This window comes from Ursus americanus, chromosome 6 (genome assembly GCF_024610735.1).
Source record: "Ursus americanus isolate L20-20 chromosome 6, mUrsAme1.1.p, whole genome shotgun sequence".
NCBI classification, from domain to species: domain Eukaryota; kingdom Metazoa; phylum Chordata; class Mammalia; order Carnivora; family Ursidae; genus Ursus; species Ursus americanus.
The window spans coordinates 27,019,575-27,027,927 of record NC_142132.1 but is presented as its reverse complement, the minus strand read 5'-3'; the positions used below and the strand labels follow the sequence as shown (position 1 = coordinate 27,027,927).

Sequence of the window (8,353 nt, the reverse complement as noted above, 5' to 3'; positions counted from 1 at the left end):
CCATGTTCCCGAAGCTGTGTGACCTGGCCTGGCAAGAGGAAGACAAAGTAATAACTGATGAAGAGAAAAGAGTCTATGTGATCTGAATGAATCCTGGCAAGTAGCTTGGTGTCTCTCTGAATTCAGATCTGGGGGTGTCCACAGAGACAGATCTCCTTGGGCAACACTCCCCCCTCCACCCCACTCATGCTTTCTCCCCCTCCTCACCTGCTTCTTCCCCTGGTTCCACAAAAATTCCAACCAGCTCTCCCCCATTCCATGTTCCAGGGCTGGAGTCTTCAGGGACATCTTTTCATGTTTGGCCATTTCTGGTTGGCTCTCATCCAGCTGCTGCCTGCCTGCTGGACTCCACACCAACACTGAGCTGCATTGTACGTGATCGTGATCGAAGATCACAGGAACACCCAACCCTTGGATGAGAGGAGGGTGGCAGCATAGAGCCCATTATATGTATATGTGGTATTGTTAGAGTCGGCCTTCAAGCCACTTTGAGCCACACCCTGTGGGGAGCTATTCTAAGGGAACTGCAGGGTGGGGTTGGTCATAACTCTCCATTCCTCCCCCACCACACTAACCCCTGCCCACCTGAGTCTTCACGATAAGCCTCCGGAGCTCTTCACCAAACCTAAGGGCACCTGCAGCCTTTCCACTCCCTTCCCTGGCATCCCCTCCCCTCACTCAGATGTTGCCAAATGGATGGTGAGCTTGGATGGGTCCTGGTGGCCAAATTCCAAACAAAGGGGGAGGCATCCTGGCCCCCTGCCAGTGTTCTGTCCATGGTAATTTGGCAGGAAAGCGCCAGCTGCGTCTATCTGCACATCTGTTTATGCCTCTGGCTTGTTATTTATTCTCTGCCTTCCATGGGCAACAGAGCCAGAGTGCACTTCAACTCTCCCCAAGTTAGATTAACCAGGAAAGAAGGCTGGGACACTCAGTCACTACAATTGCTGATGTTCATTGAAGGATATGCCTTCTCCAGCAGCTGCTGCCACTTTTCATAGAGACACAGAGGAGAGGAGCAAAGGGGAAGGGAGGAGGAGGGAAAGGGGGGAGGAGAGGAGAGATGAGGGAGGGCTGTGGAGTTAGAGTTGTAGTTATGCTGGGAGTACTTAAGTCCAGTGGGCCAATCTCTGATCCCACTGGAGATGGGAAGAGGTGGCCAGCCAGTCTTTGAAACACAATCACTCTGACCTTCCTTCCTGCTAGACACCATGTTTCAGTATGTGTGTGTGTGTTCTTGTACGGTGTGGGTGAGCATCAATCTGGGGATGAGGCTTTTAACAGAGGCTACATAGGTGCTTAAATAACTTTCTTGAGAGATTCCTGGGATGAAGTACTTGGTGGTGAAGAACCAGAGCCAGGCTCTGTCCCTGGGACTAAGAAGGAGAAGGAATGAGGAAGGAGGAGGAGGGAGAGAGGAGGGAAAGAAGAAGGGGAGGAGGAGAAAAAGGAAGGAGTGTTAAAGAATGGAGAAACACGTTCAGCAGGGAGGAAAGAGGGATGGGTGAAGGAGCCTGGAAGTTTGGAGATCCTTGGTGCAGGTGCTATCCTTGGTCCTGACAGACAATGGGCCCGGGAATAGCCCAGAGTCCCTGACCCGGATGGGCCTCCAAACTCCCTACAATTTTCTTTCAAGGAGACTGGATGATTTTGGAGTAGAAGCAAAGATCTGGAGCCTCATCTGGTGAGAACTGAAACACAAGTCTGACTTGTCCTACTATTGCCCCATCTCCCTCTCCTGCCTTTTTCAAAACAACTCCCTGTCCAGTCAATGCTCCTTACAGGGGACGGGTAGGTGTGGGCCCGGAGAACGCTGGGCAGGGCTCCTGGGTAAGACTGCAGACATCTGACCTCTGGGACCCTTGGCCTGAGTGGGGGAAGTGGGGGTGCCCTGAGTGGGGGTGGGGGGGAGTCCTGGCCTGGTCAGATTTAAAGCAACTAGACCCTGCCAAATTCTGGACAGACCTTTTGCTTCTATTTTCCCTCTGCTCCTTTGCAAAACCCAAATACCAAGATCATTTTTTCCCTCCTTCAAAAAATTATATGTAACGAGCTGTTCATAGGCAGTACTTGCACAGATGGGGGTTTAATCAGCTAGAGGCTAAGCACACGGGTATTCCAGCCTAATCCAATTCCCATCAGTTCATTAGGGGAAATATTCATCACCCAGAGATTACGGCAGGGCCAAAACTCTGAATGGATTCTAAAGAGCTGTCAGTGGAGCAGTAACTGCACCAGCCAAGACAGGAGGCCAGACTGCGTGGAGAGTGCCCGGCAGTCGCTGGCCATGCTCTGAGACCCCTGGTCCTATGAGGCTACTTCATAGTTTCTGTTTTTGTTTTAGTGAATCACTGTGTACAGGCCTTGGTGCCAGGCACTGAGGGGGAAGATAGAGGGGAAATATCAACTGCCTTTGGGAATCCCTGTTTAGAGGGGAGATACGTGGTCCCCTGCTTGGAAGGAACTCCCAGTTTAATGGGGGAGAAACGGCCCCTGCCTTCTAGACTGCTCTCTGAAGAGTACTAACTTATAAGTGACACACATCTCTGTCCTAAAATCTCTAGGAAGAGGCAGAAACGGCCTCGTCACGAAGGCGTGGGGAGGAGCGTGACTCCTACCAGTTCCTGCAGCAAATCGGAAACAGAAGTTGGGCATAGAAGGCAGGCTGTGGACTCCAGACCAGGGGACACCATTACTTTCCTTCTCCCATGAGGGGAAACTGGGCCAGGTGAAGCCAGGGAGACAGGTAAGGGACATCTCCAAGGTTGCCTTCTCCCAAACAGATGAGATCCTCACTGGTGTCAAGTGACTTTCACCCTCTGGCATTGAGAATCTTGGTATTTCCCTTGAGTATCTGTCCACATCCTCATGTGGCGTTTGGGAAACTGTTTATCACCACTGGCTTTCCTGGTGCCCACTGTCTATCTGCCGTTTTTGTCTCGTCCACTCCAGTGGCATTGATGGTTATCTTGCTTTAGGTGGTATGAACTCATCCCAGGGAGTGTCTGACCCAAGGGCAAGGCATTCAAGGCATTCATCTGCATCCTTTGTGTCCTGTGCTCTTCTGCTCACCCAGCCCAGGACAGAAGGAGGGGAGGGAGAGACTGGAGCATGTGGCCCACCCTCCTCTAGGGGTGAGGGAGAGCTTCCTGGAGGAAGTACACTGAAGCAGAGACCTGAAGGGTGAGGGGGAAATGCCCAAGTGTGGGGCAGGATGGGAACTCACCCTTGTTGGCCCCTTCTGCTCTTTACACTGCTTTTCTCCCAGACTCATGGGACAGCTTCTCAGCCTCGTGCCCTTCAGGGAGGTCTCCGCAAGTCCTCTTCCACCAGACACACTCTGCCCAGCGTCCAGCTTCCCCAGGGACTCCCCAACTCTGAGATTACACCGAGACGCTTTCCCCCAGGGATTCAGTTGAAACACTGGACCTGGAGGAGAAGGATCGAGAGGGGGTGCGATCTGGGTATTCCTCAGATGGAGCAACCCGTCCCGAGAAGGCACATGGTGCTGCTGCTCCCAGGCCCACGTCCGCAGGAGGGAATCAGAGACCTGGGACGGAGGGCTGGAAGCTGACAGAGGGGATGAGATCCAGGTAAGAGATGAATAAGCAGCTAAACCACAGTGACACTTGAGAGTTACGGGGTGTGGGGTCCACTGATACCTTCCCATTCGGGCACAGATGTAACCCACTTGGGACTTGAGACCTGGAGCCATGTCCTGTGGCTAGAGTCAGGCACCTGGCTCCACACTTTGTTTCCGCACTTCCTAGCAAAGGCATCTTCGGTCAGCCGGCGTGTATCTGACTCCAGTTTCTTTGTCTCTGTAGGTCAGTCAGGTTTACTACAGGGAGTAGAGATTTAGTACAAGGAAGTGGCTGATGTGATTGTGGGGGCTGGCATCCTGGGTTCTTGATGCTCTGGCTCCTTCTAAGGAGGTGGGCCTGAGAGGGGCCACGCGTGGATGGATTCTAATGCATACATGTTGTGTGCAGGACGTTGATTCCGAGGAACTGGCGTGTGCAACTCTGGAGGTCGGCTAGGCGAGTACAAAATCTGTAGGTCGGGCAGTCAGGTGGGAAGGGATGAGCTGGACCCCGGGCCCTGGCAAGGCTGTCCACAGCCGTCAGGCGGGGAGCCTGGCGAGGGCAGAGCGATGGGAGACCCTGCTTCTGTTTGCGGTGTCCTGCGTCGGGAAGAGCGCAACCCTCTCAAGCCTTCGCCTGCTTGGGTCAGGCTCACGGGGGATACTCTCCCTAGTTTAAGGTCAACTAATTAGGGATATTAATTACATTGTCCAAATCCCCTTCCAGCAGGCCCTACATGAGTGTTTCCTGAATAACCAGGAGAGCGTGTGTGTTTGCTACGAAGTGGTGGCTGCCCTCTCCCATTCTCGTAGCTCAGCCGAGCCCGGTTGGTGTGTCTAAGAAAATCGTATGGCAAACATGATTTTTATGAAGAGTAACTGTTAGATGCTCTTTGGGAAAGTTCCCGACAGCTGGGACTCTCTCCGTGTGCGTTCGTTGAACTGACTTAACTGGAATTCACACATGAGGAGTTGAGGCTCCGCTTCTGTTAACGAAGGGAGGCTGAGGAGGCTCTGGCCTTGGCTGCCTTTGGTCAGAAGTGAGGGCATCTCTCTGGGGCTCCTGAGGTTTGTGGGTACAGCGCAGCCTGGGGAGGACCTCAAGAACAACCTGAGATGCCCTGCCTTGGCTGCTGGGGCCGCCGCAGCCAGGACCACAGCAGCTGGTGACGGTGATGGTGACGGCCCTCGGTGACCGGTGGGGCTGCAGCAGGTAATTACCGGGCAGAGGCTGGGAACTGACAGGGTAATTATTAGCTTCTAATTGCAGGGCAAACCCAGGCCGAGATCCTTCTCTCCAAAGCAGAGGGCATTACTATTTGCATAGCAATTAATTACTTTGGGAGCTACGGAATTTAATTACCCACTAGTCCGCAGGAGCCAATAATTAAATTACTCTCAGAAACGGGTATTTATTTCCCAGTTAGGCTGAGCAGGTAGCTGCTACCTTGGGGAGGGAGCCTAGGTGTGACCCCCGAAGCAATGATTGGCCGTAGGCCTGAGCAGGCAGAGTGGCAACGTCAGTGCCCCAGGAGGGAGTGTCCACCTGAGATGCAGACGGACACCCGACACACAGACGTGGGCCCTGGCGCACACTCAGAGCCGTGGCCTGGCACTCCGCTGCACGCTGGCGGCCGAGGGACCTGGGCACACGTGTGTGCATGGAATCGCGCACTGAGCAAGAAGGCCAAAGAGATCAAATAGGACACTTAGCTCAGTCGTTTTGCCATAGTCGCTTGGTCTAACTTGTGCCAAAATGTAAAGATGTATTTTGAGTACCATGTACTGGGGTCAACAGACTGATTCTGAGTCTGTCCTAGAATCTCTTTTCATCCTTGATGCCTCTCAGGGCTGAGCTGAGGTTGGGAGGGGTTTAGGACAGAGTGGGGTTTAGGGAGGAATTGGAGAGTGCCTGTTTTTTTCTTTTTCTTTTTTTTTTTTAAAGATTTTATTTATTTATTTGACAGAGATAGAGACAGCCAGCGAGAGAGGGAACACAAGCAGGGGGAGTGGGAGAGGAAGAAGCAGGCTCCCAGCGGAGGAGCCTGATGTGGGACTCGATCCCGTAACGCTGGGATCACGCCCTGAGCCGAAGGCAGACGCTTAACTGCTGTGCCACCCAGGCGCCCCAAGAGTGCCTGTTTTGAACATCACTTGATAATTTAAAAAAAGTCAGAAAGTTTAATGTTCCTGCATCAAAATGACCATGTCAAAATGTCATATACTCCTGAGAGACTGGGGCCTCTAGAATCTTCCAAACAGAGAGGGACCCCTTGGAGCAGAGCCATGTTAGATCCAGCCCTTACTTCTCCCTTGTCATAGAAAGCAAGGTGGAGCTGGGGTCATGGAGGTGAGAAGGAGCTGAGGGAAGGGGGATGCCACCGAGGGGTTGTCTGGGTCAGTTGCCCGGTGACTGGGGCACCCTGTCCCCCAGGCCTGAGAAAACCCAGAGGTTGGGTAGCATCTGCCCTCCCATCCCCCCATTGCTCTCCCCTAAGTCCAGCCGCCCTGTTCTCCCCCTCCACCTTGGCTGCATGTGTGGTCAGGAGCTGGCAGGTAGTTGAGGCAATGTGGTCTTCCCTCCACTCCACTGGAGAGTGTGGGGTGATGCGTCTGGCCCTGGTGCTGGGGATTCGAGTGGTAGGGCAGACTTCTGCCTGGCAGTGAGTGGCCCAGTCCCTAGCAGACCTGGGGTCTTTGTGCACTATCCCCCTCTGAGGAAGGATGGAGGGACTAGGGCTCCCTTCCCTTCCTCTTCATTCTCTTTCCTGAGAAGAGTCCCAGGCCGATCAAGTGGGCACTGGTCATTCTGTCCTTTTAGTTTCCTCCTCCCTTTCCTCCAGGTGACATTAGTGAGCCCCTGCTGTACCCGGGTCCGGAGCCGGGCCACCTCCCTGCCCAGCTGCCTTGGGGTGAGTTCCCAACTGATATTTGCTCCCAGCCCTTGACCCCTTGGAACTCCCCTCCCAAGCCCCAGAGCTGAGCCCTGCCCCCACCCCTCCAGCTTGGCCTCAGGGCCTCCCCAGGTGGGATCCTATAGGCGCTTCTAATGAAGTTCTCCCTGACTCTGTTCAGGGCACCCACCACCCGTGGAAGAGCGGCGGCCGGCCCTCAGCCCAGGCTGCTGACAGCAGCAATCCATCTCCATCACAGTAATGGCGTCCCCATTAATCGGCCATAAACTAATAAAGCAAGCACTTTCCACCCCATACCCCCCCCCAACTTCATTAAGTCTTTAGTACATTAATATGTCTTACTTAGTGTCAGCTAAGCCTCTTTCTCCGTTTGGGGTGGAGCATGGTGGGGTGGGCGCCTTGCCCGGTGGGTGGTTGAACATGACCCCTCCCCCGGCCTGGGCAGAGGGGCTGCTGACTCAGGGCCACCCACCCCCCTCTCCCTCCTCCTCCACCCACTACCCCCTGAGGGGCCCTAGAGGTGGAGGGAAGCCGGGGCAGGAGGAACAGGAAGAAGTGGGGAGAAGCAAGGCCAGGGGAGGAGAGGGAAGGAGGAGGAGGCAGGGACGGAGGAGGAAGGGGGCTGGCAGGAGAGGAGGAGACGGAATGGGGGAGGAGCCGTGCACCTCCAAATTAAATTTGTGATTCAGGCATCAGATGGGCCGACAGCCAGAGATTAATTCAACTGATTGAGTTATAAAGAGCGGAAGGCCTGGGTAATCAATCTTGCAGCTGTCAGGCCGACAGGCAGGAGTATTAACCTGGCGAGACGGCACATACCGAGGACCTCTTCATTTCATTCACCCCAACCGCATCCCTGACCACCTCTGGCCCGTCTCTCCAAATAATAATAATTGTGGCTGTTAACGATGACAGAGACAGGATGCCACGGTCTTCTCTCCCGCAGCTCCCATCGCCGCTCAGTCTGACCAGAAGGCAGAGCAAGGAACAGCTGGTGGCCCTCTTTGACAGGTGGGGAAATCGAGGCAGGGACTCCAACAAGACCTTCAGACAGGCCAGAGGTGGGTTGGGAAGGCACGTGGAGATAAGGGCAACGTCCTCGGTCCCTCTTGCCTCCCAGGGAAAGCGTGGTCCCCCAACCAGCTGGTGCAAACCCTTGGCACTTGCAGCTCTGGCCAAGGAAGCTCGATCCAGAAGGTCAGACTGACCCCTTCTCTGGCCTCTTCCCACCCTGGCCACGACTCTGAGTGCTGGGCTGGTGGGTTGGTGGCCCCAGCCCAGGCATAGGCCCCCAGGCTGGGGCTGCTGTTCTAGCTGGCAAGCCACCTCTCTCACTCTCTCTCCTTGCTCGACAGTGTCAGTCCACACCTGGGGCGGGGTGGGGGTCTCCCTGCAGAGACTTGTGGAAACACCATCCCTTGGGCAGAGATGGGGGGGGCTGCCTTGAAGTTGATACCTCTCTCAGCTCCAGCTAATTTTCACATCCTTCAAACTCTGGTATCTCTTTCTTCCTTGCTCCAGGGAAAGGAAGGAGTAGGAGGAACACTGTGTGTGTGTGTGTGTGTGTGTGTGTGTGTGTGTGTGTGTGTGTGTGGTGGGGGGGGGCACGGATAACAATGTGATGGGGGGCACCTTTAGGGCTTACCGTGAGTGAGCCAGGACAGAGCCCTCTGAAATCCTCAGACCAGGGTGGGCTATACAGTTAGCGAAGGCCTCGGAGGGTCGAGGTGAGGAGACGGGAGTTCTCTCCTCCTTTCTCAGTAAGAGCCAGGCATAGGGTTAGTGGACGGGGCCGTGGTCCCTAAAGTGCTCTAACAATGTTATCTGTTATTATTGTTATTATTATTGCCAATCT

At 54.4% G+C, this 8,353-nt stretch overlaps 1 long non-coding RNA gene across 1 annotated transcript; it reads left to right on the top strand.

Annotated features, from left to right (window-relative positions):
• The first annotated feature begins 290 nt into the window (after positions 1–290).
• Positions 291–6,661, top strand: LOC148109776 (uncharacterized). Its single transcript, XR_015724664.1, has 3 exons — positions 291–371; positions 1,637–1,684; positions 2,565–6,661. It is a non-coding gene; the product is annotated as an uncharacterized LOC148109776 (long non-coding RNA).
• The last annotated feature ends 1,692 nt before the right edge of the window (positions 6,662–8,353 follow it).